At 36.5% G+C, this 25,742-nt stretch overlaps 1 protein-coding gene across 2 annotated transcripts in view; it reads right to left on the reverse strand.

Annotated features, from left to right (window-relative positions):
• CHRM4 (cholinergic receptor muscarinic 4) overlaps positions 1 to 25,742 on the reverse strand; it is a 45,852-nt gene that overhangs the window by 18,807 nt on the left and 1,303 nt on the right. The gene's annotated exons all lie outside the window — the stretch shown is intronic.

The raw sequence follows: 25,742 nt of genomic DNA on the forward strand, positions 1-25,742 counted from the left end.
GCCACTATCCTTGTTTGCTGAAACATTCTATAAGAATCTGAACAGATTAATCCTCTCACACAATCAGGATTTCAGTGTTTGGAAAGGATGAAAGAAACAGAAGTGAGGAGTGTGGGAGAAAAGGCAGAATCAAAGCAATGGCAGGGTGAAGAGAGAGGGTGAGGAGAAAGAATGATAAACATATATTTATTGTTATTAAGCATTTCCCTAACAAAGAGAGAGAGAGAGAGGTTATGCAGTCAAAGATGTAGATAGCTTTATCTAATAGTGGTTAATTAGTTACTGAGTCACTGCACTGGGGAGCAACTATTCCAGCTGACTGTTTTAGAGTATGAATTTAGGATTTTTATATGCCAATAATAGCACCCTTGGGATATGTTGGATCTGATAGATAGATGGATAGATAGATGAACAGATATAGACAGACAACAGTCTCCAGCAGTGTAAACAGTGCCTCTGTTTATGTAGCTAAAATGAAAATTGTGTTCAGGCTGCTATCCAAGTGTTAATGGATGACAGATAATTTCACTGTTTTTGCTTCTGTTAGTTTCTAATTTTTTGCCCAGATATAAACTGAATAATCCTTCAAATACCTAACTGTTCTCTTAAAGGAAGAGATATGATTCCCTATTTATGAGCTTCTGAGTAAATATCAAGCCTCTGTCTTATTTCACCTCAATTTTCTACCTGCAAAATTGGAAGGTACCAACTCTGCTTATTTTTGATGTGTAAACATGATTATGCCCTTCGTTTTTGTTATTTTATCTATTAAACATTATGAAGCTGTGTTTCAGGATGGTACCCATCACAGCATTTCGGGCTCAAGCAGTGGCAGTTTACCTATACTTGCTCTTACGGCTGTCACTTTTGCAACCACAGAAAGTAACTGATCACCTCTTCTCTGGAGAGCTGTCAGAATGTCTGTTCTTTCTGGAATTCCCTGATTGAAATGCCAATAGGTTTGTTAGTCATCAGAAATGTGCTTGTGCAGCTTTGAATTCCCCAGTTTCTATCATCCCTAGGTGGTCCAAGAAGCCCCAAAGTATGAATTATTTTTTTTTACCAAGGGACGATGTGGGGGATTTTAAAACAAGGAAGCAAGATTAGGTGTTCATTCCCAGGCTGGCCAAGACTGGCCTTCAGTGCATACTGCCTCCAAAAGTAGAAAATCAGTGTGCACTTAAATAATTCAAAAAGATATTTATGTGAGGGTTCAAAGCTAGAAGGTTGTAAAAACTGCATTTAGTTTTGGAGTTTACACAGAGGCTACGTAAACATTATTGAAATAAGCTTATTGTGGGGGCTGTCCCTAGGAGTGGTGTGTCACTATAGGAGAACTATAGGAGTCAAGTTTGTGTGTGGTGGCAAAAATCAGAAGGAGTCTATTAATATCTTTTCAAACAAATGCGTAAACCATCTTTGAGTGGCTAGATTGATGTTGAATTTAAATTGGGATGAACAGGAGAGAGAGAGAAAGGAAAAAGAGAAGACAGGGAGGGGTGTAATGGTATGTGGGAATGACCTTGGGAGGCAGAGCAAAGAGGGAATGGTGTCAAGGGTATGGTCAAATAAGAGACAGCATAACCTGCTGCTGGATAGTGGGTGGGGCAAGAGGCTCATAAGGGACCCTTCCTAATTTGTTTGGCTGAAAATAAGATGGAGGGAGAATTGTACTTTCAGACTTGCAAGATAGTTGCCAATCTTGCAGAGCAGACCTTATAGGAAACATAACCAGAGAAACTAATTCTATAGTGTAAATGTTTATACACACACACACGTATATTTTAGTGAAAACATTTTAAGCGTTATTAGCATAAAACAGAAAAGCAGTGTATACAATCATCAATAAATACATTTAATTAATGTTCAATTTTCTCCTGGGCTTATTCTCTATTGTTCCCAAAGACAGACAGGACTAAAATGGATAGAAAAGTCAAGGCAACAGATTTTGGTGAAACACTAAGATAAATTTCCAGACAATCAGAGTTATTCAATATTGGAACATAATGCATAAAGAAATGGTGGGTTCTCCTACCCTGGATCCGGTATACAATATATATGTCAGAAATCTTGCAACCTCAACTGAAGATCTTGCATTTAGTAGCGGTAGGGCTAATTATTACAAGAGTCTTCTAAAAATGCCTTTGAGTTTTCAGGATATACCAGTTACATAAACCCAGCTAATTAGCATCATTTCTCTGCCCTGCCTGGTCCAGGAAGAAAAATAGATTTATAAGATCTCAGACAAATAATAAGGTGTGTGGGTGTGGGGTGTGTATGTAATACTAAAAATCACAAACCAGGATCATTTAGATAACAAGGAGAAAACTGAGACCTTTCCATGGGCAACTCCTTCTATTGGGCATGCTAGACTAGTATTGATCATCTTGGAAAACAATGCCTCAAATAACAGTTATATTCCCTTCCATTATGCTTTCCACAAAATGAAAATATGCATCAACCACCTCCAAACAAGAGAAAACAACAAGACAGATTTGCATAAAAAGCACATATGCAGATTTTGATAAGGACTGTCAATGTTAGAAATACCATAGTTTAAAATTAAATGCAAACCTGTTGCAGAAATTGGAGAATGGATGAGCTGTGTGCCTAATTTCAGGCAATCAAGGCTCCCGTTTTCCCTCTTATGGCTTTATGTAAGGGAACTCTCTAACAAAAAAAATTCCTAGCGATTCCTAGAATTTCATGAAAGTGGGAGGAGAAATCAAGATTGAAAATATGGTAATCCATCAATTAGTTTAGAAGAGTCCATTAATACATAGTCTAGTCCATCTCATAAATCAAGTATGAAGGCAAAATGGCGGGAAAAACCACTCATTCTTGGTATTCTTAAGAACAGATTGCAAATGATATCAAATAAGGAAGTTATAAGATACAATTCCCCTTTGAAGACATCTATGAACGAAGGAAGTCTTTCTATATGTTGCAACTAATAAAACACAGGCACCAATTAGAATCAAGAAACAGCTATCTACCTTAGTAATAACCCAATATGGCCTGTAGATCATAGAAAATGTTTTAGGGTCTATTTCACACAAACTTTTAATATTATCCCATAAATGATAGCAATGTTATAATATAATGTAGTTCTCTTGAAGTAATATTGTAATCCAGTGGAATCAAGATTTACATGTAAGAAGTCTGTATTCAAAGAAGCAATTACTTAAATTATACTAAATTATTTCATATATCTTCAAATACGTCTATTCTAGACCTTTCAGAAAACTTTAGCGGAGAAATGTCCCAGGAATATATGGAAGACATACATCAATACCATAGTTCCAGCTCACTTTAAAACATCTTGACTGAGAAGCACGTTTTGCAGATTTCAAGTATCCAAAGCCAACCAATATATGGTTGCTTTTGTGGCTTTCTGCTAAACCAGGGTTCAGCAACCTGTGGCTGTGGAGCCGCATGTGGCTCTTTCATCCCTCTGCTGCGACTCCTCACCGCTCAATAAAAGGAAAAAGGATGGCACACTAGGAGGAGACTCTATGGTGGGAGAACTGGACTTCCGGTCGGCTCCAGATTGAACGGGGGGGAGGGGGGTGTTCCGGTTAGGACCTTTGTGGCTCTTTGAGTGTTTAAGGTGCTAAACAGTTGCTCTTTCTGTTACAATCCAGTAATAATAGCAATGACGAAACTGCTTCAGAATAAAAATTGCTGTTGTTTTAAGTTGTTTTTGTCCTTCCATCTTCCATCCAGGACAAATACAACTTCAGAAGAATACTTTGTGCAAGGCTCCATAATTGGGCAACAGAGAAAGTAATGGTTAAAACTCTTTCTCACATGCTACAATCCTAATGTTAAACTCTTCCTCCCTTTTGGGGGTCTGTCTGTCTCTCTCTGATACATACACACACAATATGATTCTGCATTTAATCCAATTCATACTTTTTGCACTTTGGAGGCACTTATATTCAAAAGTTATTTTCTCCAAGGGGATGGAAACCACCAATTCAACAATATCGTTGGCATTTTATGTACCTATTTACATAAATTTGGGTCAGGTTAGATTATGTAAAACTGGATTAACAATACTAATCATTCCCATTAGCAGCTGCAGGAACATTATCAGTATCTGGCAATTTTTAAAGACAATGCTGCTTATTCGGTAATGACATCTTGGGTGTCTCATGGGTGGAATATTTTATACTTAATTGATACTTCACATTACATTTTTAAAAATTAAGCTGCCACTTTGAGCTTGTTGTTACAAGGATTTTGATAATGGGCTGGAGCACAATGCAGGAGTCAATTTTCATAATATGTTTCATCCTCTAATGTGCATGAAGTGATAATAAAATCTCAAGGGTCCCTATGCATGTGTGAAGTGCCCTTTCCTCCCCTATAAAGCCAGCTCTATACCTATTAGACTAGGGGGAAAGGGTTTGAAAGTACAGACTTAGCTTTCAATTAGTTAGAGCTATGGCACTGCTTTGCTAGAAATGAAACACTTCCTCCCATCTTTTCCAAACCATCAGAATGTGATCAGTTTAATATTCATAAATGCTAATATTAAGCATTTACACTACAGACAATGTATGTGTCCAAGTACTCTTTATGATAGATTTCTCAATTTTAATAAGAGCACTTGAGTGTTTACATATATTAAATGGTGTCAAGCCACAGAAAAGATAACATTATAAGAGGATACCTACTAAATTAAAGTAACCAATATTCCATCTAGCTTAGCATCCATATCTCAAAGTGTTTAACAAAATGTTCTTAGGAAACCTACTTAGGAGACATTATGTCTATAAATGGAATTATATTGTATTATATATTTCAATCTGTTCTAACTATCTTTAGATAGATCTGCAGGAATATATTCTTTTTGTAACCTAAAGTCATTTTGACTTGGAAAAATACTAAGTCATTGTTAGCTTCTTGAACCCTTAAAGTGAATGATGAACTACTTTGTTTAGATGCTCAATACACAGTCCGTGCTCCATTTGTCTTCAAGAATCAGACATTGTCTGAAGTAGGGCAAAAACATAAATTATAAACATAGACTTCTACTAGTAACTTTTTCTCTGCCTTGCTAAATGAACCAAAAATGCTGTAATATGTGACTATGAGCAAACTATAATACAAAATTGTTAATCATAACATGTGTGCTGGATTCCATATTGCCATCTGAAGCACTTGAGGTTAATCCTTGCTGAGAAACCTCCAGACATATCATTGTTTGGACAACTATAATCTGCTTTCTAGTTTAGGTGGATTTTCTGTGTGTCTATTAACTGGTGGATCTGTACTGTCTACTTCTTCTATCATCCAAATGTGAAATTATTAGGAAGATGAAGTTAATCTTCAAATAAAATTTTGCTTAGTGACACATGCAATTCACATCAACGATAAAAATTACTTGTCATGATCCAAATTACATTATGTGGATTAGTGGGGGTAGGGTGGGAAGTTTATTTCTCATAAATATGTGGAGTGTATAATCAGTCAAGTTTCTCTTTGGGGAATGACATATTTTGAAATTCAAGACTGTAGTGAAGAATAGATGTTAAGCTTTTCAATTAGCTGAAAGCTTTATGTTTCAAAGTTCTTATTGCCTGGGTATTGTAAGCACACTTTTTGAAGGGGTCTTTTTCTATTACTGTAGCCCAGTGTTTTTGAACCCTGGATGGAGAATTCTGGGAAAAGAAGCTAACACATCTTAAAGTTGCCAAGGTTGAAAAAACACTGTTATAGCATATATCAATAAAATATAGTTCCAGTCAAACTTATGAAGCCCATATTCTGACCAGGATTTACTAGCCTGGATTCACCACTAACTACCCATGCCACTACACTCAAGAGCATCTGAAGTTTCCAGGGCAGCGTCATGTGGAGCTAAGAACAGTATTCTGATTGAGCAATGACATGGGCATAAGTGAACACCTTCAGTGCAATCTATTCCAGGTAAAACCATGACTAGCAAACCAACTGAAGCTGTGTAAAAGCCCTCCCAGTCACAATCTCCATTTGTTTTTTTAACATGAGCCATGACACCACATTGACACCACATTGTCAATTTATTCCTCCTGGGAGGGGAGTCAAAGATGATACAGCAGTCAAAGATGATACAGCAGTCAAAGATGATACAGGTAGTCCTCATTTACTGACCACAATTGGGACTGGCAAGATAGTTATTAAGTGAAGAGATACTAATTATGCGTATGATCCTAGTTCAGCTTTTCTTTGCATTATGCCTCTTTATTGGTATTTGCCACCTCTCTCTACCCCAAGAGTGTTTTGATCACAATTGGGATCCAACTTCCAGTCCTCTCTCTGGCCACTTTTATTAGCTGGGTAGAGGGGAAATTTAATCCACATTTGGTAGGTGTAAGATCACTGTGGGGTCTGTCTACTTTCTTGATATCCATAGGCTTAAAAATCTCCCACATAACAACTGAAGATGTCATCACTATCTTCTTAATAGTTTCTGTCCATCCAGCTTCCAATTCAGAGTGAACGAGAATGATTTTATCCACCAAATGGCTTTCTTTTTTCCAGGTTTTCTTCAAACAAGAAGAAATATTTTTGTGAAACAGGAGTCTGACAAGATTTACCCAAACTTTTATGTAAGAAGGATGTGCCCCTGATAAGAATACCTCTTATGTTTTTCAGTGATCATATATGGTATATTGGATATGCACGGTATATTTATACTGTGACATTGAAACCTGTTATTTTTTGAATAAAGGAAATGTTTGCATCTGTTTGAAGTGTATTTAGTGGGGGGGGGGGTTTGCACATTAACTAGCTTCCTAAATAGCCTTTAACATATAAACAAGAATAATTACTCATTAACTTAATGATATGTTTATTTCAAATCCATCATTTTTATTTCTTTGCTTTCTCTAAATAAAACCTTCTTTGAAGAACATTCTTGAATTAGCATCATGAGTTTTGCAGCTCTCAACTTAGTCAAAGCTGCTTGATCTTCTTTTAAGTGCTTAGTTCTTTACAGCAGCTAACCAGCACATTTTTGTTTGGAATAAATATTGAAATTGGAAAGTTTCTGTGACAAGGCAGGAAAAAGCACTGACTTTGAATCTTTCTGAGTATTCCTCTTAGTGCAAAACCAGGAAGCTTTTTTCTGACTGCCCTATTTCTATAGAGATACTTAAAGATCAGCCCACAAATAAGAAGAATAAGAAGAAATGTGCATGTCTCACGAGTTGAACTCCTGACCTATGGCAGGAACTTTCTGAGGGTTAATCAGAGAGCATGGTTATCATATAAGCAAGATTATATTATATGCAACAAGGAAATTCAGAATACAAAAGAATACAATTTCTTAAAAGAAGGGATTTGAGGACTACTTCTCTTCAAATCTTGTAACAAATAAGTCATGAGAAGGATTGAGCTCTTGCTTCCATTGTTTTAAAAGGAACATCCCTTTAAAGAGTCCATCCAAAATAGTATTAATGTTATACTACACAGAATCTTGCAATAGTTGCATGTGTCTGGATAGGTCACATACTCTTCTCATAAGCATCTTCCTTGGAAATAGTAAAAACAATTTCACAGATAAATTTTAACAAATATGTTTTATTATATACCTATCGGCAAACAATTATTCATTTTTCCACAGCAACATATTTATTGCCTGCATCAAAAGCAAGATAACACCCACATCCACATTCCCATTCTACATTCTAAATGTGTAGTGGCTAAGACAGTAGACTGGAACTGTGGACAGTAAACTTGGACTGGCACTTTAATTTTTTTCTCGGTCTTGGAAAATGACAAGATCACTGACTGTAGCAGAAAGCACCCAACCTTTAAAGGAGGTCCAGAACAAGCTGTGCAGTATATATTCTCCATTCTTCAACAATGGTCTTTACAAAACTTTGTCTAGGGAGCTGTTGTTGCCTCTTCATCACCATCCAATGTACTTGTTTTATTCTGCTCAAAAATAGAAAATTGTCCTCTTGTTTCCAAGTAACAGAACAATGGATAGTTAATACCTGTAGGAGCTATCAGATTGTCTGACAAAATACTGTTGTCACGTTCAGGTAATGAAAACTGTAGAAAGAGTATCTGTAAAGCTAGTCTACAGAATCTGTAGTCAAACAGGCAATGTATATGACTTACATATGCAGCATAGCATACAGATTTGATACTTCATTGAAGAGTCAACCTTTGAGCATTTGCAATGGAAATCTGCTGTTGTTTCATAGGAAGTCCCATGCTTTGCATTAAAAAGGTCCTAGAGTTCAGCTTTTAGCAACTCCAGTTAAACTAATCTCAAGCGGCAGGGCTGGGAAACATCACTAAATGAGATATTAAAAATTCCTGGTCAATACAGATCAATGGCTTGATTTCATACAAAACTAATTCAATTATTTGTAAATAAAATGTGTAGTGGCTAAGACAGTAGACTGGAACTGTGGAGATCCATGTTCAAGTCCATCCTCAGATATAGAAGCTCATGGGGTGACTTTGGACTCTCTTATATAAACCTGCCTGGAGCTTTTCTGTAGGAAAAAAACTGGAAAAGGGTATTGTAGAGTACACCACCTTGACTTCCTGAAGAAAAGATGGGATATAAATCTAACAAATACAACAGTAATAATAAGCATGATTATGTGCAAATCCACTGCCAGATGATTACATTTTTTTCAAGAGAGGAGTCAAAAAGGTTAAAATAGTGACTATGATCATGTGACTGAAGCCTTGTCTCTTTTTATGTAATGCCCTTTTAAAAGGGCATGGCTTTAAAATGATAATGACTGCCATTTTCTAGAATTTGGTTAAGACTCTGGACCAGATAAGGGCAAAACTTCCCATGTTCAATCTACCACACCCACAGCCATTTCTTGCGTTTTTAAGTTATCAATTATATCACAATTTGCTTGGCACTCAGAAGGATGTCAGACTTAGGCAGGAACACCCACAGCCATTTCAAGACTATTCATCATCATCTATCCTCTTGTTTTTTGTATCTGATGGAAACTGATAATTCAATTATTGCTAATATCCTATTATTTAGCATATTTATATAGCCACCCATCTCACAAACACATGACTCTGAATGGCATAAAACACAACCACTAAAAACTCTATAACAATCTAAAACCAGTCCAAAGAAAATAAACATAACTATGTTTATATAGTTTATAACTCTCCTATGCAGAGTATTCCTCAGGAACCTAGCCATATGGAAAGATTTAATTAGATATGTAAGCAAATATACCCTGTGCATATTTATTCAGAAATAAATCCTATGGGTAGTAGTGGATCTTAGGCCTAGAAAGTAATTTCCTTAGGATTGGAATTTCAATGAAATGAAGTTTCTGTATACATGACACACCTGACTCAGCTTTGCAACTTATATTAGATAACATGATAACCTCCAGTATGGCTAGTATCAAGTAACTGACATTAACCTCTGTGCTTGTTTTAAGTTTTGGACAGGTGCAGTTTTGGCGCTGCAGTAAAAACAGCTAAGGAAAAAGAAAAGTTAACAGGTGAAGTATCCTCATTTTGAAGATGCTCCTTTCTCCCCTTTTTTCCCCTTGGGAGACTGAAAGGAGATCACCATGATTTGGGGAATTGAGCTTACAAGCAAAAAATTGCAATTAAGATGCTCTTTCTTAGATATTTATGGAAATCCTGTTCAGAATTGGATATCACCATTGGCCATATTATGGGTTACTCTGTTGAGTGAACTGCATCATAATCTGAAACTATCCAGGCTTTTCAAGATCTAATTCTAAATGAATAACTAAAAGCTATTGTTTGAGCACATGGGTATAGCTACCATCGCCTGGTGAGCTACTGCATTCTGCACTAGCCAGGTCTGCTTCTAAGAGATGCTGAAGGCATGACAGTTTAATCAATGGCTTTCATCGAGGCATAAACATGAAATGCTTGATATGTTTTTCGCCCTCTGGAACCGACCAGCCGTTCTTCTAGAGGGAGAATTTCTTCTAGCTGTTTGTAGAGATATAAAAAAACATATCATGACAGAATCCAGTTAAGTGTTGGGACACAAAGTGCTTCTGGTTAATTAATTGCATAACTTTTTTAAAAAGGTGGATGCTATAAGAACATTAAACCTGATGGTTAAAAAAAGCACAAAAATTCTTTTGCCCCTATAGACCAGCTGTTCTCACCCCAGCTAGAATGATGGGAGTAGACCACACTGTAGGAACTAGTTTGGGGAAGGCTGGTTTAGCCCCAGAGCCAGTAAAAACTAAAAATATCTTATCCCGTGTTACCCTCAGCTAATAGGCAAAAGGGTTAAATGCCAAATTGCAATATTGCTTCTTTTTTATCACAAAAAGCAATAACGATGAATTTATTTGCAACTGCAAAAAAACAAAAAGCTGGCTATTGCAGGTTGCATTGTAAGATTCCCGAGAATTTGGGAGAGGTGGTGAATCATGATTTAGCTCTTTTCTGTTTCACAATAATTGGTTCTGTCTTAGTCCTTATATACAATACTAGCATTTTTCTTTTTAACACAGGAGGCCAGTTCTTTGTTTGTGTGGAAATATAGCAGTGCTATATGTCCAATAACCTGGTTAACTTCAATGAACAGCAGTTTATGTCTAAGCTATAGCTTTCCAACGTATAACAGAACCCTTACCCAAATTCAAGAGATTTGGATGTCAGCTAAATCATCAGTAGAGAACACCATTAACTACGGTAATTAAATAGTCTTGTGAATAAAAAGGAACATGCCAATTAAAATTGCATCAGATTGGATTCTCTGGTATGCTAGCTAGAAGGAGAGTGTTCTGTCTTTTTTGCTGTGCTGTATATGAGCTCTTTTCTAAGTTTCAGCAATTTCTTGTATGTGTGATTTGAAAATCAAGCTAGCTATTTAATGATATGCTTTGTAGGCAGTTAATCTTTATTCCAAAATATTAAAGCTACAATTGCTTCCTGATTACGTTGATTGCAGCTATGCTGCTGATAGGTCAAAGCAAGGATTGGGCCAGTAAGCAGAACACAGGGTGCAAAAAGAGAGCCAGTTTATTAGGGGCAAGTGCAAGATTCTGTCAGGACATTTCTCCTTAGCTCTAAATTGCTTCTCTCCTTGTTTCCACCCATTGCTTCTTGTCCTGCCCTCAAGTGCTTTGGAGAATAGCTTGACTCCCTCTTCTTTGTGGCAGCCCCTTTCAAAGAGTTCTAGACCAAGTGAACATGTACCCTACTCAATATTTGCAGGGTGTCAAGAGGACAAATCCATGCCAGGGGATTACTGTATTTGAATAAGACAGAGAAGTATATCCCTCTATATAAAAGTATAATTAAATCATAATTATTTTAATGTGATTTTATTGCTATGAATTAGCATATGCAATTTCTCCCTTTTTCTTGGGGGATGTGCAAATGGCCTTCCTACTTGGATCCAATACTAAAGGGGTGGTCAGCAGAATCACCATTTTTCCCATGATCCTGTGAACATAAGACCACCCAAAAAACAGATTTTTTTAAGTTAAGATTCCCTCTGCTTCTCTTTGTTCATCAACTATTAGTACAAAACTAGACAGAAATATATAACTACATCAAAACAGTTTTAGCTCAAAGGAATGGTAGTTCAAATGATCAAACAACAGTTCAAAAATTTAAAAGAGGAAAAAAAAATAGGAATAAATTATCATCGGATTTTTATTCATATCCAGCACTAATTCAAGTAAGTACAAAATTACTTTAAATACGGTTTAGGTCCGTTGGGACCGACCAGGGGCGAAGATATCAGCTGCGATCTCGGAGCCCCGAGATTGCAGCTGTATCGCAGTGACGTGGCTCCGCCTTCTCCTCCCTTCACCTAAACCGTCCCGTAGAGACGGTGATAGTAAGGGGCGCATCCTGTCGATCCCAGGGACACTGCAAAGTCCCTGGTCGATTCAGGAGAAGCCCTTCTACCATCGGCGGAGAGGCAGCCATTAAGCTGCTGAAGCTGAGACAGCTCCAGAAGGAAGAGACTGAAAGAGAAAGTGTATCGGTTTGGTGAGGACTTTTTTTTAAATTAATATTTGGGACTTAAGGACACCCTAAGAATGAGAAGAAATCCAGCAGAATTTTATAAAACACTACAAGAATCGTTGAGCATCCCATTGCTAGAAGTCATGAATGAAGTTATGTCAAATAAGAAGATACTTAAAACATGGTCAGAAGCTTACATTACACTTATTCCAAAAGAAGGGGCCAATCCAGTACAAATCAAGAACTATAGACCTATTTCTTTATTGAATGCAGATTATAAAATCTTTGCTTCAATCTTGGCAGAAAGGCTTAAAAAATACTTAAATAATTTTATTCATCCTGATCAGAATGGATTTCTGCCAAAGAGACAAAGACAATATGAGAGTAATTCTGGACACTTTGGAATATTATGAGGTGGGGATATATTTGACGTCAAGATGTACTACATTGAAAGAGAATAACAATATTAAACTCAAACAGCAGATAGCACTTGATCTGAAGAAATGGGAAAACCTACCACTGTCATTAATAGGCAGAATTTCAACAATCAAGATGAATATTTTATCCAGAATTTTATATTTGTTCCAAACAATACCAATTAGGCTTGGCAAAGATTATTTTGAAGACTTAAATAAAATTGTGTTGAAGTATATATGGCAAGGCAAGAAAGCGAGAATAAAATTAAAACTTTTACAAGATGCTAGAACTAGAGGAGGATTTGGCCTTCCTAATTGGGAGTTGTATTATCAAGCTGCAAATTTGATGTGGGCTAAAGAATGGATAACATTAAGAAAGACTAGATTGTTGACATTAGAAGGACATGATTTATTACTGGGCTGGCATGCTTTTCTGTGGTATAAGGGAACTAAATCGGGGCTATTTTAGAAGGCATTATATACAGGAGTCTTTATGGTTAAACTGGGAGAAAATTAAGAGACAATATTATTTGAAAATCCCAGTTTGGTTATCAACTATTGAAGCTTTTTCTTATCCTATAACATACAAGAAGGAACAAACAGTTAGATATGGGGAAATATTGGATGAAAAGGGTGAACTTAAAATGATGCAAAATCTAGAAGAACAAGGTATAAAGATGAATTGGTTTTCATATGCGCAAATACACTCAAGGTATGTTAAAGATTCTAAAACAGAGGGATTCTATGATAAATTGACTGACTTAGATAAGATTTTGACAGGTACTGATGAAAAAGTGATTAAAAAATTATATGGTTATTTACTGGAAATTAAACTAGAGGAAGAACAAGTTAAAGAAACTATGATTGCTTGGGGGAAGAATTTTGGATATGGGATTGATTTAGAGAAATGGCAAAAATTGTGGTCTCAAAATTATAAAATGACAATGTCAACAGCATATAAAGAAAATCTGTATAAGATGTTTTACAGGTGACATTTTCCCCCGACAAGAATAGCAAGAATGTTCAAGAATAAATCTGAAAAATGCTGGAAATGTCATCAGATACCTGGCTCATATTACCATATGTGGTGGACTTGTGAGGACGCTAGAAAATATTGGACTAAAATTTGCATATGGTTGGAAAAAATGACAAAGAAACATATAGATTTAAAACCAGAGATTTTTTTATTGGGAATCTTACCTGATACATACAATAAAAATTTGAAATATTTGATTGTAAATATATTAACAGCGGCTAGGATTGTATTTGCTAAAAATTGGAAGAGTGAGAAAATACCATCACAGGAAGAAATTATTAAGAAAATATTGGAATGTGCTGAAATGAGTAGATTGACATTTGAAATTAGAGAACAAGAAGATAAACAATTCTATGAAATTTGGGACCTTTTCTATCAATGGCTAGATAATAAAATATAATAATAGAATATTTAGAACTTTAGGAAACAATGAATACATATTTCTTTTTTTCTTTGATATTATCTTTATAAAATTTTATTAAGATAGACTTGGTATGACTTTATGATTTGCTATAAAATAAATTAAGTAAACTATAGTTATCTCATTAAAGTATGAATTAATAAAATTATAGTCAAATGATTGTTTAATAATGATATCAGGCTATATAATTGTTGATTGATAATATGAGCTATTATGTAATATAACTACAATGGAGACTATGAAATGGATGCACAAAAAAAAGTGGTAAACCAACCGACACACTGTCTGTAAACTCATGAAGGAAAGGATGATGTTTTTATGTTTTATGTGTTTTTGTTTGTTGTTAAAATTAATAAAACTGTTTAAAAAAAAGATTACTTTAAATACAAGCCCATTAACTTTACAGTAATTAATGTTGTCCCAGGTTTACTGTGCATATAGATTCAGGACATCAAAAGAATTTGTCTTAAAATAAGATTTTAATCCTAAATTAAATGATTTATAACAGGGAAAGCTGAAACTGCTGGTACGCTGAAAGAGTTCAGAGGAGGAGGTACAATAGTTGAGAACATAGATAAAAGAGACAATTATCACAACTATATGTTATGTGACAGTTGTGACTGCTCCTGGACCAAGAGGTTCTGCTCATGATCGCTCAGGCATCGGTCACTTCCTATGTTGATTACTGCAAATGACCTATAAAGTTCTTTGTGGCATTGAATCAGCTATTTGATGGACTTCCTTTTTCTCCAATCACGTCAAGTCTGGGACAAGCCTGCTCTGGGTCCCATTAGTTGGGGACTGTTATCTGATGGGATTCAGGAAAACATCCTTTTCTGTTGTGGCCCTCACACTTTGGAACATCCTCCTCCCAGAGATCACACTGTCCCCAACCCTGCTGGCATTCTGTAAGATCCTGAGAACATGGTTTTGCCATACGGCATAGGGAGAGCCAATGCAGTGGGTGTATTTATTATTATTAATAGGTGTTAGAATACCTTGGCTAGGGATTTTGTTCAGGGGTGGGATTCAAATTTCTTAACAACTGATTCTGTGAGCGTGCCCTAATTTGTGGGTGTGGCTTGGTTGTCATGTGGCTGGGTGAGCATGGCTTGCTGACTGGGCATGGCTTGGTGGTCATGTGACTGACTGGGCATGGCTTGTATGTAAATATTATAAATATGTAAATATTGAATTTTTTATTAAAAAAGAGCAACTTTTACTCAAAATCAGGCAAAGCAGGCAGGCAGATTGAGTTGCTCACAGAGTCACAGATTCACTTAGAGATCTATGATTCTGCAATCTGCTACCTGAGTCTGCACTGAAAAATAGAAGCTTCAGTCCTAAGGAAGGTTCAGCTCTGCTTTTAGATTAGCTAGAAAGCAAGGAATCCAGTGATTTCCTGCTTTCTAGATAACCTAAATCTTCTGGCACAGCAGAACAGCCGATGGTCAGGGGAAAAAAGGAAAAATAGCAACTTACCAAACCCAGGCAAGTTTGATGGCGCGCATGCCAAGTAAGGAGTGAGTGGGTTTGGTGGGGAGAGGCAGGGCCAGCCAGTGACACGATTTGCCAGTTCTCCAAACTGGGCAGAATCATAACTGGTTCTATAGAATCCCACCAGGTAGAATCCCACCCCTGATTTTGTTATATGGTTTTATATTGTTTTTACTGTTAATCATATAATGCAGCTTGGTGTGTCGAAAATTTTCAGCTTGGTGTGTCGAAAATCGGGAAAAAGTGTAGCCTTCCTCGGGTCGTGTGTCACTTCAAGAAATATCAATAATTTGGTTTATGACGGACTGGGCTGGGGTGATCACACAGGGCTGTGAAACTCGTCTCCCTGGTCTCAGGGCTGCAGGTGCAGGATGTGGGGATTGGAAGGCCACCTTACAGGGCTGTGAACCTCATGGATCTCCTTTCCTGTAGCGTTCCTGAGGTAATGAAACTGACAAACCTCAGTTTATGGCGGTTAAAACTGGTTCTCTGCTGCAAAGATCTTGCGGCAGCGGTGACACCACGCCTCCACGCAACAAGCAGGGAGCAGGGATTGGAGCAGAGCACAGGCAGCCTCTAAATGTGCAGGTTTTCCCCACACCAACAGGCGTGTCAGTCAAAGTGCCTCGGCGTGTCACGAGTGACATGCGTGTCATAGGTTAGCCATCACTGATATAACGTTTTGGTTTTTTGTATTGTGTTTGTTTCTGAGCCACCAGACTCATATATTTGACATGGGTAGCTGTATATGTTGAAACAATAAATAAATATAACCTGTCTTGAGGGCTTCCATTTACAAATGTTATCTGGGCAATTTGAATTTACAGCATAATCACTGTGAGAGAGAAAATTTAATCCTATCTATGAAGACCCCTAAATAAAAGGGATCTTCATATTTGGGGGCAATGAAGTTTTAAACAATAGCAAAAGTGCAACTCAGTAAAAATTCAAAACAATTTTGTAATCAAAGAACATTTGGGATGAATTAAATTTCTCCATGGATACACACAATCTGATTGATCCAAAGTGGGCCATTGCAGGAAATATAAGAGGCGGCAGACAGCTGCATGCCACATATTAACATATTATGCAGTTTGCGTCTCAGGCAGGAGTCCTACACATTGCTTGCTCCCAAGTCTTTTTGAACTGAAATATTAAGGATTGAACTCAGGGGCTCCTGCCTGCAAAGCATATACTTGATTCGTGGACCATAGGCCCATAGACATGGAAGTTGATGGTATAGATATTATTCATGAGATGGAAGAGAAAGAAGCCCAAGAGACTTGTGAACCAATTTCCAGTATATCCAGATAAGAGATGCTTTATTAATGGAAGGGTAAGAAAAGTCTTGGATTCCAAGATTGGTCTACCATTTATTCATTGTTGACTGTGATTAGCTGGATGGATCCCATGTCTTTTTCATAAAACTTTAAAAGTAATCCAGTCACCTTTGCTTCTCAAAAATAGATTTCAGGACTGTTCTGAAGAACATGCTCCACTTTTCTGTATGTGGCACACAATGACCACTTTGAAATGTTGCCATTCAGCAACATTTCAACAGCAGAATTTCATAGTATTAGTAGACCCTAGGAGAATATAGACCTGAGAGCAGCAGTAAAATCCAAGCATGGGAAATCAGTCCTAATGCTATGGCATCTATGGCATTATTCACCCTTAATTGCTGTGAAAAGCTAATCTGAGAAGAAAATAACAACAACAATATCCTTATAAAGTTCTATATGAGAGCCAGTTTGGTGTTGTGATTAAAGCCACTAGACTGGAAACTAGATTACGAATCTTAGTCTAAACTTAAACAAGAAGCCAGTTGGGTGATTTTGGACTCTCAGCCCTAAGAAGAAAATACTAACGACAAACCACTGATATGTTGCCAGTAATCAAAACTGATTTGAAAGCATAAAAAAAGTTTTATCTTAAAGAACGTGGGGATTTTCAGGTCAGTGAAAATCATGGCTACATTACTTTGGGTGCAAGATTCCATGTGACCACTAGAGTTTTCTGTACATCTTTTTTGTCACCTAGGAGTCAAGTAGATTTTTGTAGTCCGAGTATGAAAGCCCTAGTGAAAATTGTTTTAAATATACACCTTTTTGAAGTACATTTACTTGCTACTAACCTTCATGTTGACTAACAGTCTCATCACATGGTTTGAGGTAACATTATGTAAACCACAGAAAAAGAAATACACGAGAAAAGAACAGGAAATATAACTTCTGCATGGACTCTACTGTCTCTCCAAACCCTTCTATCCCTGCAAAGCATTTTTAACTATATATACAGTGTTTTTTGTTATTTAAACTTCTAATCTGCCTAAATATGTTTTGCTGCACTTTGCAAGCAGATCTTGAACAGGAGGAAACAGAGTAGGCAGCCATTTGTGATCTGTCTGAAAGTTCACCACAGCCAACTCATCGTGAAACTCATCATAGCCAACTCACCAATGGCCAACTTGCTGCAGCCAACTCACCATGGGACAACTCACCATGGGACAATTCACCGCGGGTCAAGAGTTATACTAATATCAAAGAAATGGTAGACCAGAATAATTAAAGAACTGATGCAAAAGGAGGGACACAATGAAATGTGAATGACAAAATTAAAATAATTTTTATTTATTTTAAATAATTAAATTGAATTGTTAAAATTGTCCTGTGCTGAGTTGTCCTGTGGCGCGTTGGCTGTGGTGAATTGTCCACAGTGAGTTGGCCATGGTGAGCTGGCTGTGGTGAGATGGCTGCAGTTGTTGACTATGATGAGTTGTCCCATTCCGATTTGAGATGCTGATGAACATAATGTAACTTCTGCTGTGGTGCTAGATTTGATTGCCTTACCTTTTTTCTTGATGTCCCCACCTTGATCTCCTCACCTCCTCCCACCAGCATTATCTGTGGTAAAGGTCTGTGCACAGGACAAGAGATAATTGCCATACATATTCTGGCTGAGAATCATGGGCAGAAACCCACAAAGTCATATGAAAAAAAAAAAAAACTTCTTTCAAGCTCAGCCAATGGACTATCCTAATGTAGAGGAACAAATAGCAAAACATGTTCTAGTAAAGCAATATGGAAAGGAATTAATCTAGTAAATTAAAGGTTCAGAAGCCACCTAACCAAAGGGATCATTAGAGCCAAGCAACATTCACTACAGGAGAAGGCAAATAAATTACTATGGCTGGACTCACAACTAATTAATGCATGAGCTAATTGAATAGCATAACATTGTAGTACTTCAGCCGATGTTTCAAAATGCCACTTATTCAGAAAACAAAGTGAGTTATGTCTAGAAATATTGGTGTTGATTTTAAAAGTCTCCTGGAGGAAAATCTCAAGAAAGCCAAAATAACAAAGAAATTTACAGATTTTAACAAAATTTATTATTTTATAAAGTTTTGGTTTTGATTTTAAGTTGATTTTAAGTTCTTTGTTAGCATCCCATGTTCTGTAAATTGAAAATAAGAGAACTACATCTTTTCTTTTCCTAAAAAGTTTTTCCTTCTTTAAATGGCTGCTCAACTACAACATCTGTCCCAGCTGTTGTCTTCACTGCAACCCCATCAAAACAGATTAATTCTTCATGTCAATAAAGTAGAAATACTGCATGGGATTGCATGTTTCCATGAATTATGATTTCCCACAATGTTTTGGTTGTGGCTTTTTTCCATGAATGTCTATGGGAAAAGATTGTTCTGTAGTATACTAACAGGTCCCATCTGGATGCTAATTCTGGAACACTAATTTCACCAACTATAGTCCAACAACATCATATAGTGGTTAAGGAAATTGGCTAAGCTGTCATCCTTACCAGGTAGATGAGACAGGAAATATGATCACCTAATTCTGCTTTATTGTAAAGCTACATTAACAGAATCTTGCAAGTCTGAGAGTACAATTCTCCTACCATCTTCTTACAGTCTTACAAACTCAGGAGAATCTCTTCTAAGCCTCTCTCCCTGTCTACTATAGAGTTGCAAGCGATGCTGTCTCTTATTTGACCATTTCCTGGGCAGCATCTCTTTGCTAGTCACCCAAGGCCTTATCCACATACCATCAGTACAATTGTACAATTCCCTATTACTGGAACAATCCTATCAGGTTCACCAATATCCTGGCATAAACAATGTTGCTCCTTAATATGGCCATCTCAAAATTTGTTGTTGTCTGAGGCAAAAGGCAAGATGCCCTCACCATTTCTAGAAATGACAGTAGCAATAAGATCCTGCACTGTACCTGAGACCAGCAATCTTAAAAGGACACATGATACACTCAACTACATCCTCCTGCATCTGCGTCGTGTTCCTCAATCTCAGAATTTACTGCTTGAAGCATCTGCTTTATCTAATTATAGGGCTCACCCTAGCCTGAATATTGATACAGCGATTTTGCCTCAGATGATAGGGAGCAACTAGCCAATGAAATATTGTTCTTTTTCTATTCCTTCTGCCCCATGTAAACATCCTAACCATTAAGATCTCCTATTTAAATACCATATAAAGGGACATTCTGTGAGATTCAAGATTGCTATTTTCAGATTGAACAGCTTTGAAACAATTAAACTAGATATATGCATGCCAAGGGGAAAAAACTTGTTTTTTTTCATCAAAGGTTTATGTTGTGGAGCAACTATTAGAAGAACTCCTCCATAAAGCTAAGATAAACTACCTTGCCCGGCCCTAGCTGACACCATTATCATCTTGCTTTTTTGGTTACTTGATATTATAATCCAATATTTTTTTCTTATGGCTAATAATCTTTATGGGTAGATTATAAGCTTTGCAATAGTGTGCATAAATTGCAGCAGGTGTACAGTTTGGAGGCAACACTGAGACAAATGAAATGGGAAGCCCTCTGTTAATGCTATTTAGTGTTTTTGTGGCTGAGCTGAGACTGGGAATTTAGATTTTCCAAAGTTATATTCGGTATTCATAACTAATACATTATACCAACCCTCCCTCAAGTTGCAACTGTCAAGTCCTTATTGCAAGCAACTGACAGCCCCACCTTGCTGAGTCAAGTCAAGCAATGATTGAAAACTCATTATCCAGCTAAATACACAGACCAATGCTGGATAACTGAAAGGGCTGAGAATACCTCCCATTTCTTAGACTTTGATTTCAGACATCTATTTTTTCAGCAGCCTGTAAAACATCAACTTTTTCTTATACATATTAGCCAGCTTTTCATAAACCAGCATTTCTGTGAACAACTTACTTGTGTTTGAAAAGTGACAGTGCATGTTTGAATTTTACAATCTCTCTCTCTCTCTCTCTCTCTCTCTGTCACACATTTGCACGCACGCACACGCACATACACTTGCACTCTTGTAGTGCAGGTAATGTACATAACTTGGAAAGTGATCTGCAACTCAGTTTTTAACTTTGCATTTCAAAGAAACAAATTACTAGCAAGCTCCAGCTTTCCCTTTCTTGTCAATAAAATCTCACAAATGAAGATATTCAGGTACAGTATCTTAACTAAAAAATGAATAGACTCTAGCAGGCAGCTTGATTTTATTTGAAAAAAGTGTAATGATTTTGTAGGAAAGCATATGAATGATTAATCTCTTTATTTAGATAATGAAAAACTACGAAAATAAAATAAAATTCATCCAGTGGAGTCAGTATATGATTAAACTAAGAAAACCTATTTAAGTATATTGTATTAATATCATTATCCTAGAGTCTGTCTCCAGTGTAATAACTACATCCCATATAATCAACTCTGTGTGTGTGTGTGTGTGTGTGTGTGTATATGTGTGTGTGTGTGTGTGTGTAAGGCATCATGCTAGAAGCCAGGAGACTGTAAATTCTAGTCCTGCCTCAACCATGAAAGCCAACTGGATGACTTTGGCAAGTCACTCTTTCTTAGTCTAACAGTTAACCCATCTCACAGGATTATTGTTGTGGTAAAAATAAGAAAAGGAAGGAATATTATGTACATTTGCCACCTTGAGTTAGTTATAAAAATAATGAAGGTGGAGATTGGATGGATAGATAGATAGATAGATAGATAGATAGATAGGTTTAGTTAATGCTGAACTACAACTCTCAACAGAGCCATACCACCTGTAAAAAATAGGAGCTGTATCTAGCCTTCCAGAGAGGGCCTCTGGGGAAGAAATTTTAAAATATGATATTCTCTTATGAAAGGTTTAGAGTACGTAGTCAGATGTTTATTAGATATAGTAACCTCTTGGTCAACAGGAAACCTCTTGTGATGTTATGCAATTTACCAGTATTCTCTTGGTGTTGAAGAAATAGGTACTTTCTGCAGAGAACAGGTGGGGGCTGTTCCCAGAATTTTTATTTCTGACCCTCTCACCCTGACTATATATTGGCAGGAGAAGGGACTGCATTTGTGACTGACTGGGCAAAATGTGTGGTGGGATTAGAACTATTCTTTCTACAACACACAACTTAATTTGCTCAGCTAACCAATAGCAGCCAATGACATGTGATCATGTGGGCCAGAATCTATTTGGTAGGAGCACAATGGTATGCCTGAGAATAGATATGTTTAAGTTCAGACACTTGAGTAATTATCTCTTGAAGAAGCAGTTGAACATGTGCTTTACCCCATTTTTGTTTTTCTTTGCCTTTTCTAATGAAAATAGTGGATCTGATTCTATTAGTGGCATGAGGTGTGCCGCCTCTTTTATTCTATTTGATTCTACCTAGAATTAAGGCACAGCATTTGTCAAAAGATCTGTACCTTGTAATTTGTTGTCTAGCACATGGAGCCCTTTATAGAATATGGGCTGCTTTGCCAAACTGAAACTAATATTGCTTTCTTTATCAGTAGGACTTTGTTGTTATTAGGAGCTTTCAACTAAACCAAGAATTTATATTTACCAATTGTTTAAAGAGGGGGCTATGTAATATTCAAATAATTTAGACTAGATTAGTAAATGTAGATTATGAAACATAGGACTGTAGCTTTATGTGCAGTACTGAGAATATGAGCTTCTCAATAACTGTCCCTAGTTACAAATCCCAGATATATTTAGGAACAACATGACAATTAAACTAGTGTATAACCAGCATGATACATGCTGTAGATTTGGTATGTTTGTGCCATATCCAGTTAACTAGGATTATTTTACAACTAACCAAACAGAACTGAGCAATATAACATTTTTGGTTGTAGCATATGCTGAAAACTAACACGTTAATTTTTTATCAGATTTGCATTTGATAAATCAAATATATATACATGTCTGTTTGTGCATTCTGAATTAATATTCACTTGTGTCATGAACATGACAAAAAAGTTCAGTTTTTACCTTATGAATCAATTAATGAAAGCTTATGCAATTGAATTTTAAATGTAGCAACCTGAAAAATACAAGTTATTTGACACATCTCCAAATCCAGGTTATTTTTGGCAAATTAAGGTTCCATTTATCTTTAATTAGCCCAACTGCACATAAATATCTTCTAAATAATTGTCACATGGACAATTATTTTTGCATATGGCATTTGTATAATAAGAATGTATATATATTTGTGTGTGTGTGATTTTAGCACAAATATGTGTGGAATGGGAAGTAACACCAGATGTTTTTACTTTATGCCTTTTTATTCATGATCTTTTTCAGGTCCAACTTAATCAAGACTTCTACTTCTACCAACCCACTTTATAAAGATCACCTTTCCCCAACTTGATGCCCTGTAGCTGTTTTTGAAGTTTGTTTTAAAAATGTATGGCCACTATTCTTGTCCCACATAACAACTATAATAATAGGCTTTGTATCATGCAATTCCAACAAAAAAGTGGTATTCAAAGCAGCTAACAATAACTCCAACTCCAATAACTTGGCTATTCATTGGACATACCAGCTGTGAGTGACATAATCCAATACATCTTGGGGGGCATAAAATTGAATAAAACTGATGTGCCATTACTAGCATCAACAGACTTCTGTGGATAGATGATTGGAAAGTAACCAACCATCATCAACAGACTTTTGTGGATAGATTATTGGAGACACTTATTATAAAGCGATATTTCTTTGGCAGAAAAAAGTAGAAACAAGGTGGCTACTAAGATGCCAAGATATTAAGATATTAAAATATTAAGATATTTACTGTCATGTCACTAAATTCTACACCTTTATAATGGGAAGCCATACAAAAATATTTAGTAGAACACAAACTAAACCATTGTTCAAATAGGTTCATAGGAATGGGAAGACTGTGATTTTAGAACCACATTGTTATCTATGCTATCCAAGGCTACTTTGAGTCATCTTACATCCTTCTATAGGAAGGGAGTAATGGCTTCTGGATAATGCCATAGCAATTAAATAAATGGATATAGTTACATTTATACAAATAAATGGATATAGTTCAAGGATGGGTCATGCGAGAAAAGAAATTTGCATCTAGATACCTTGGAAGTAAAGACTGGCAAAAATAAAATAATGCATCTGTCAAGAGAGGAAATAATTCACATTTTATTATTTCCAGACTACAATCATGTATCTATTTACTTGTGAGTAAGCTTCATGGAATGCAACACTACTGAGTTTTATTGAAAGAAATATACACCAAAATTTATTAAAAATATTACAGTTTATATCCTATTCTGGTGAGTTTGTTGAGCCAGCTTTTTAGTTTTGAAATGCAAGATGCTAGATGATACTATTAGCTTCCGCCCTCCAAATATCCAAATACCCTTGCACTGAAAGTGCTTTTTAATAACTTATCAATTACTTTGCCTCTGGTTTTTAAATTAGTGCATTGTGGATCACGAGTTCCTCCACAGCCAACCTTCTCCACCATATGTATCATAAATACTTCAACAGGTACAACTATGCATACAAATATGCTTGTGGGTGCAAGCACACCCACATGCTCCCCCTTCTTGCCATCAAAACTACGATGCTTGCAGTAAAACACAATATGTCATGTTGAAGCTCATTATTTGCCCTTAGTCTGAAATAGCTTTGCAAATATCCATGATCTGAAACCTTTGCCTCTCTCATATCTCCCCTCATGTAGTTAAATCCACAAGGCTAATGTTATGATGCTTCTCTATTGCCGAAAATTATATCTGAAATACCATGGAGCAGATAGTGTGAAAGAGTGCTCTTAAAATGATAAAAACAAATAAACCTAATATCTATATGGGTCTGTAGTCATATTTACTAATATAAGCTAGAAGTTCATTTGAAAATAAAGTCACATTGTTAATACTTAAAAGTGATTAAGTAATGAGTAAGATCAATGACTGTAAGTATCCAGACTTCCATGTGATCTATACAGTAGTGAATTCCATATATGTATTATACATTAAATGCTAATATACTAATCAGATACTCTTATCTGTGTGTGTTTTTTTTTAAATTGGTCCTAGGGAGCAACATTCCCTACTCCTAAATGTCCACAGTGGAATGGAAATGAAAAAAGCAACTTAAACAAGCTAAGTCTCCATTGAGTAAAAAAATCAATTCCTTTTTATTTCATAGACACATCCAAGCAATTTTCTTGGCAACAGTATACAAATATTCGGGGGATTTTTTTTTTTAATCCCGATTTAAATGTTAGCCTAGTGGTATTTCCTAGTGGTCTCTCATTAAAGCATTGATTACTGTAAGTCTGATCTTGCTTATCTTTTTGACATTTACCACAGTTGTCAAATTTTTCTTACTTGCGGCACTGGTTTATTCAAAAGGATAATCCATATTTACATAATCCTGGATCTGAAAATGACAACTCAGTCAAGGGACCCAGCATTAACTCTCTAATTTGGGGGGTAGATAGGTTGTCAGAAATTTATTCTCTAATAAGAGATTTTTGCAAATTATTTTCTCTCTTTTCCACGGATTTGGAGAAAAAAGGGGAGGGAGAATCAAGGAGGGAGATAAGTCGAAGGCTCCCATGATTGCAAGGAGGGAGAGTTGATCCCTATAATTATTTCAAACTCAAGCCAACCAAGGGAACCATATTCTCTTTCAAATATGGGGATGAGATGGTGGTGGTTTGTGGATAAAGTTGTTGTTGTCCAATCATTTTTTAAAAATGCAGATATAATATATCTCTTTGCAAATGAAAGCATTCTTTTACTTTACAGGATGAAATTCTGACCGTGGAGAATGCCAATAATTCTTATTCAAACTAAGCTGTCAGGTGTCTGTCCCCTTGGTTCGGATTGCAGCATCTGCTGCTGAGCCAACCCAAAAATCAAAGCAAAGGAGCCAGTCTATCCTACCCCTCTCCTGCTCTGACAGGCTCCTTCCCACCCACCCCAACCCCAGACTTCGGTTGAGCAAAGGGAAATCTGGTGCCAACTCGCAATTCTCCTTGCTCCCTAATTCCACTCATTCCCAGATCTATTTGCCTTTTGGAGGTCATCGCCTCGACGCCACGTGACACCTGCTGCCCCCCCTTGAA

The sequence above is a fragment of the Notechis scutatus genome, chromosome 1, assembly GCF_049901735.1.
Source record: "Notechis scutatus isolate UNSWTSFEM ecotype Mainland chromosome 1, rNotScu1.2, whole genome shotgun sequence".
Lineage (NCBI taxonomy): Eukaryota > Metazoa > Chordata > Lepidosauria > Squamata > Elapidae > Notechis > Notechis scutatus.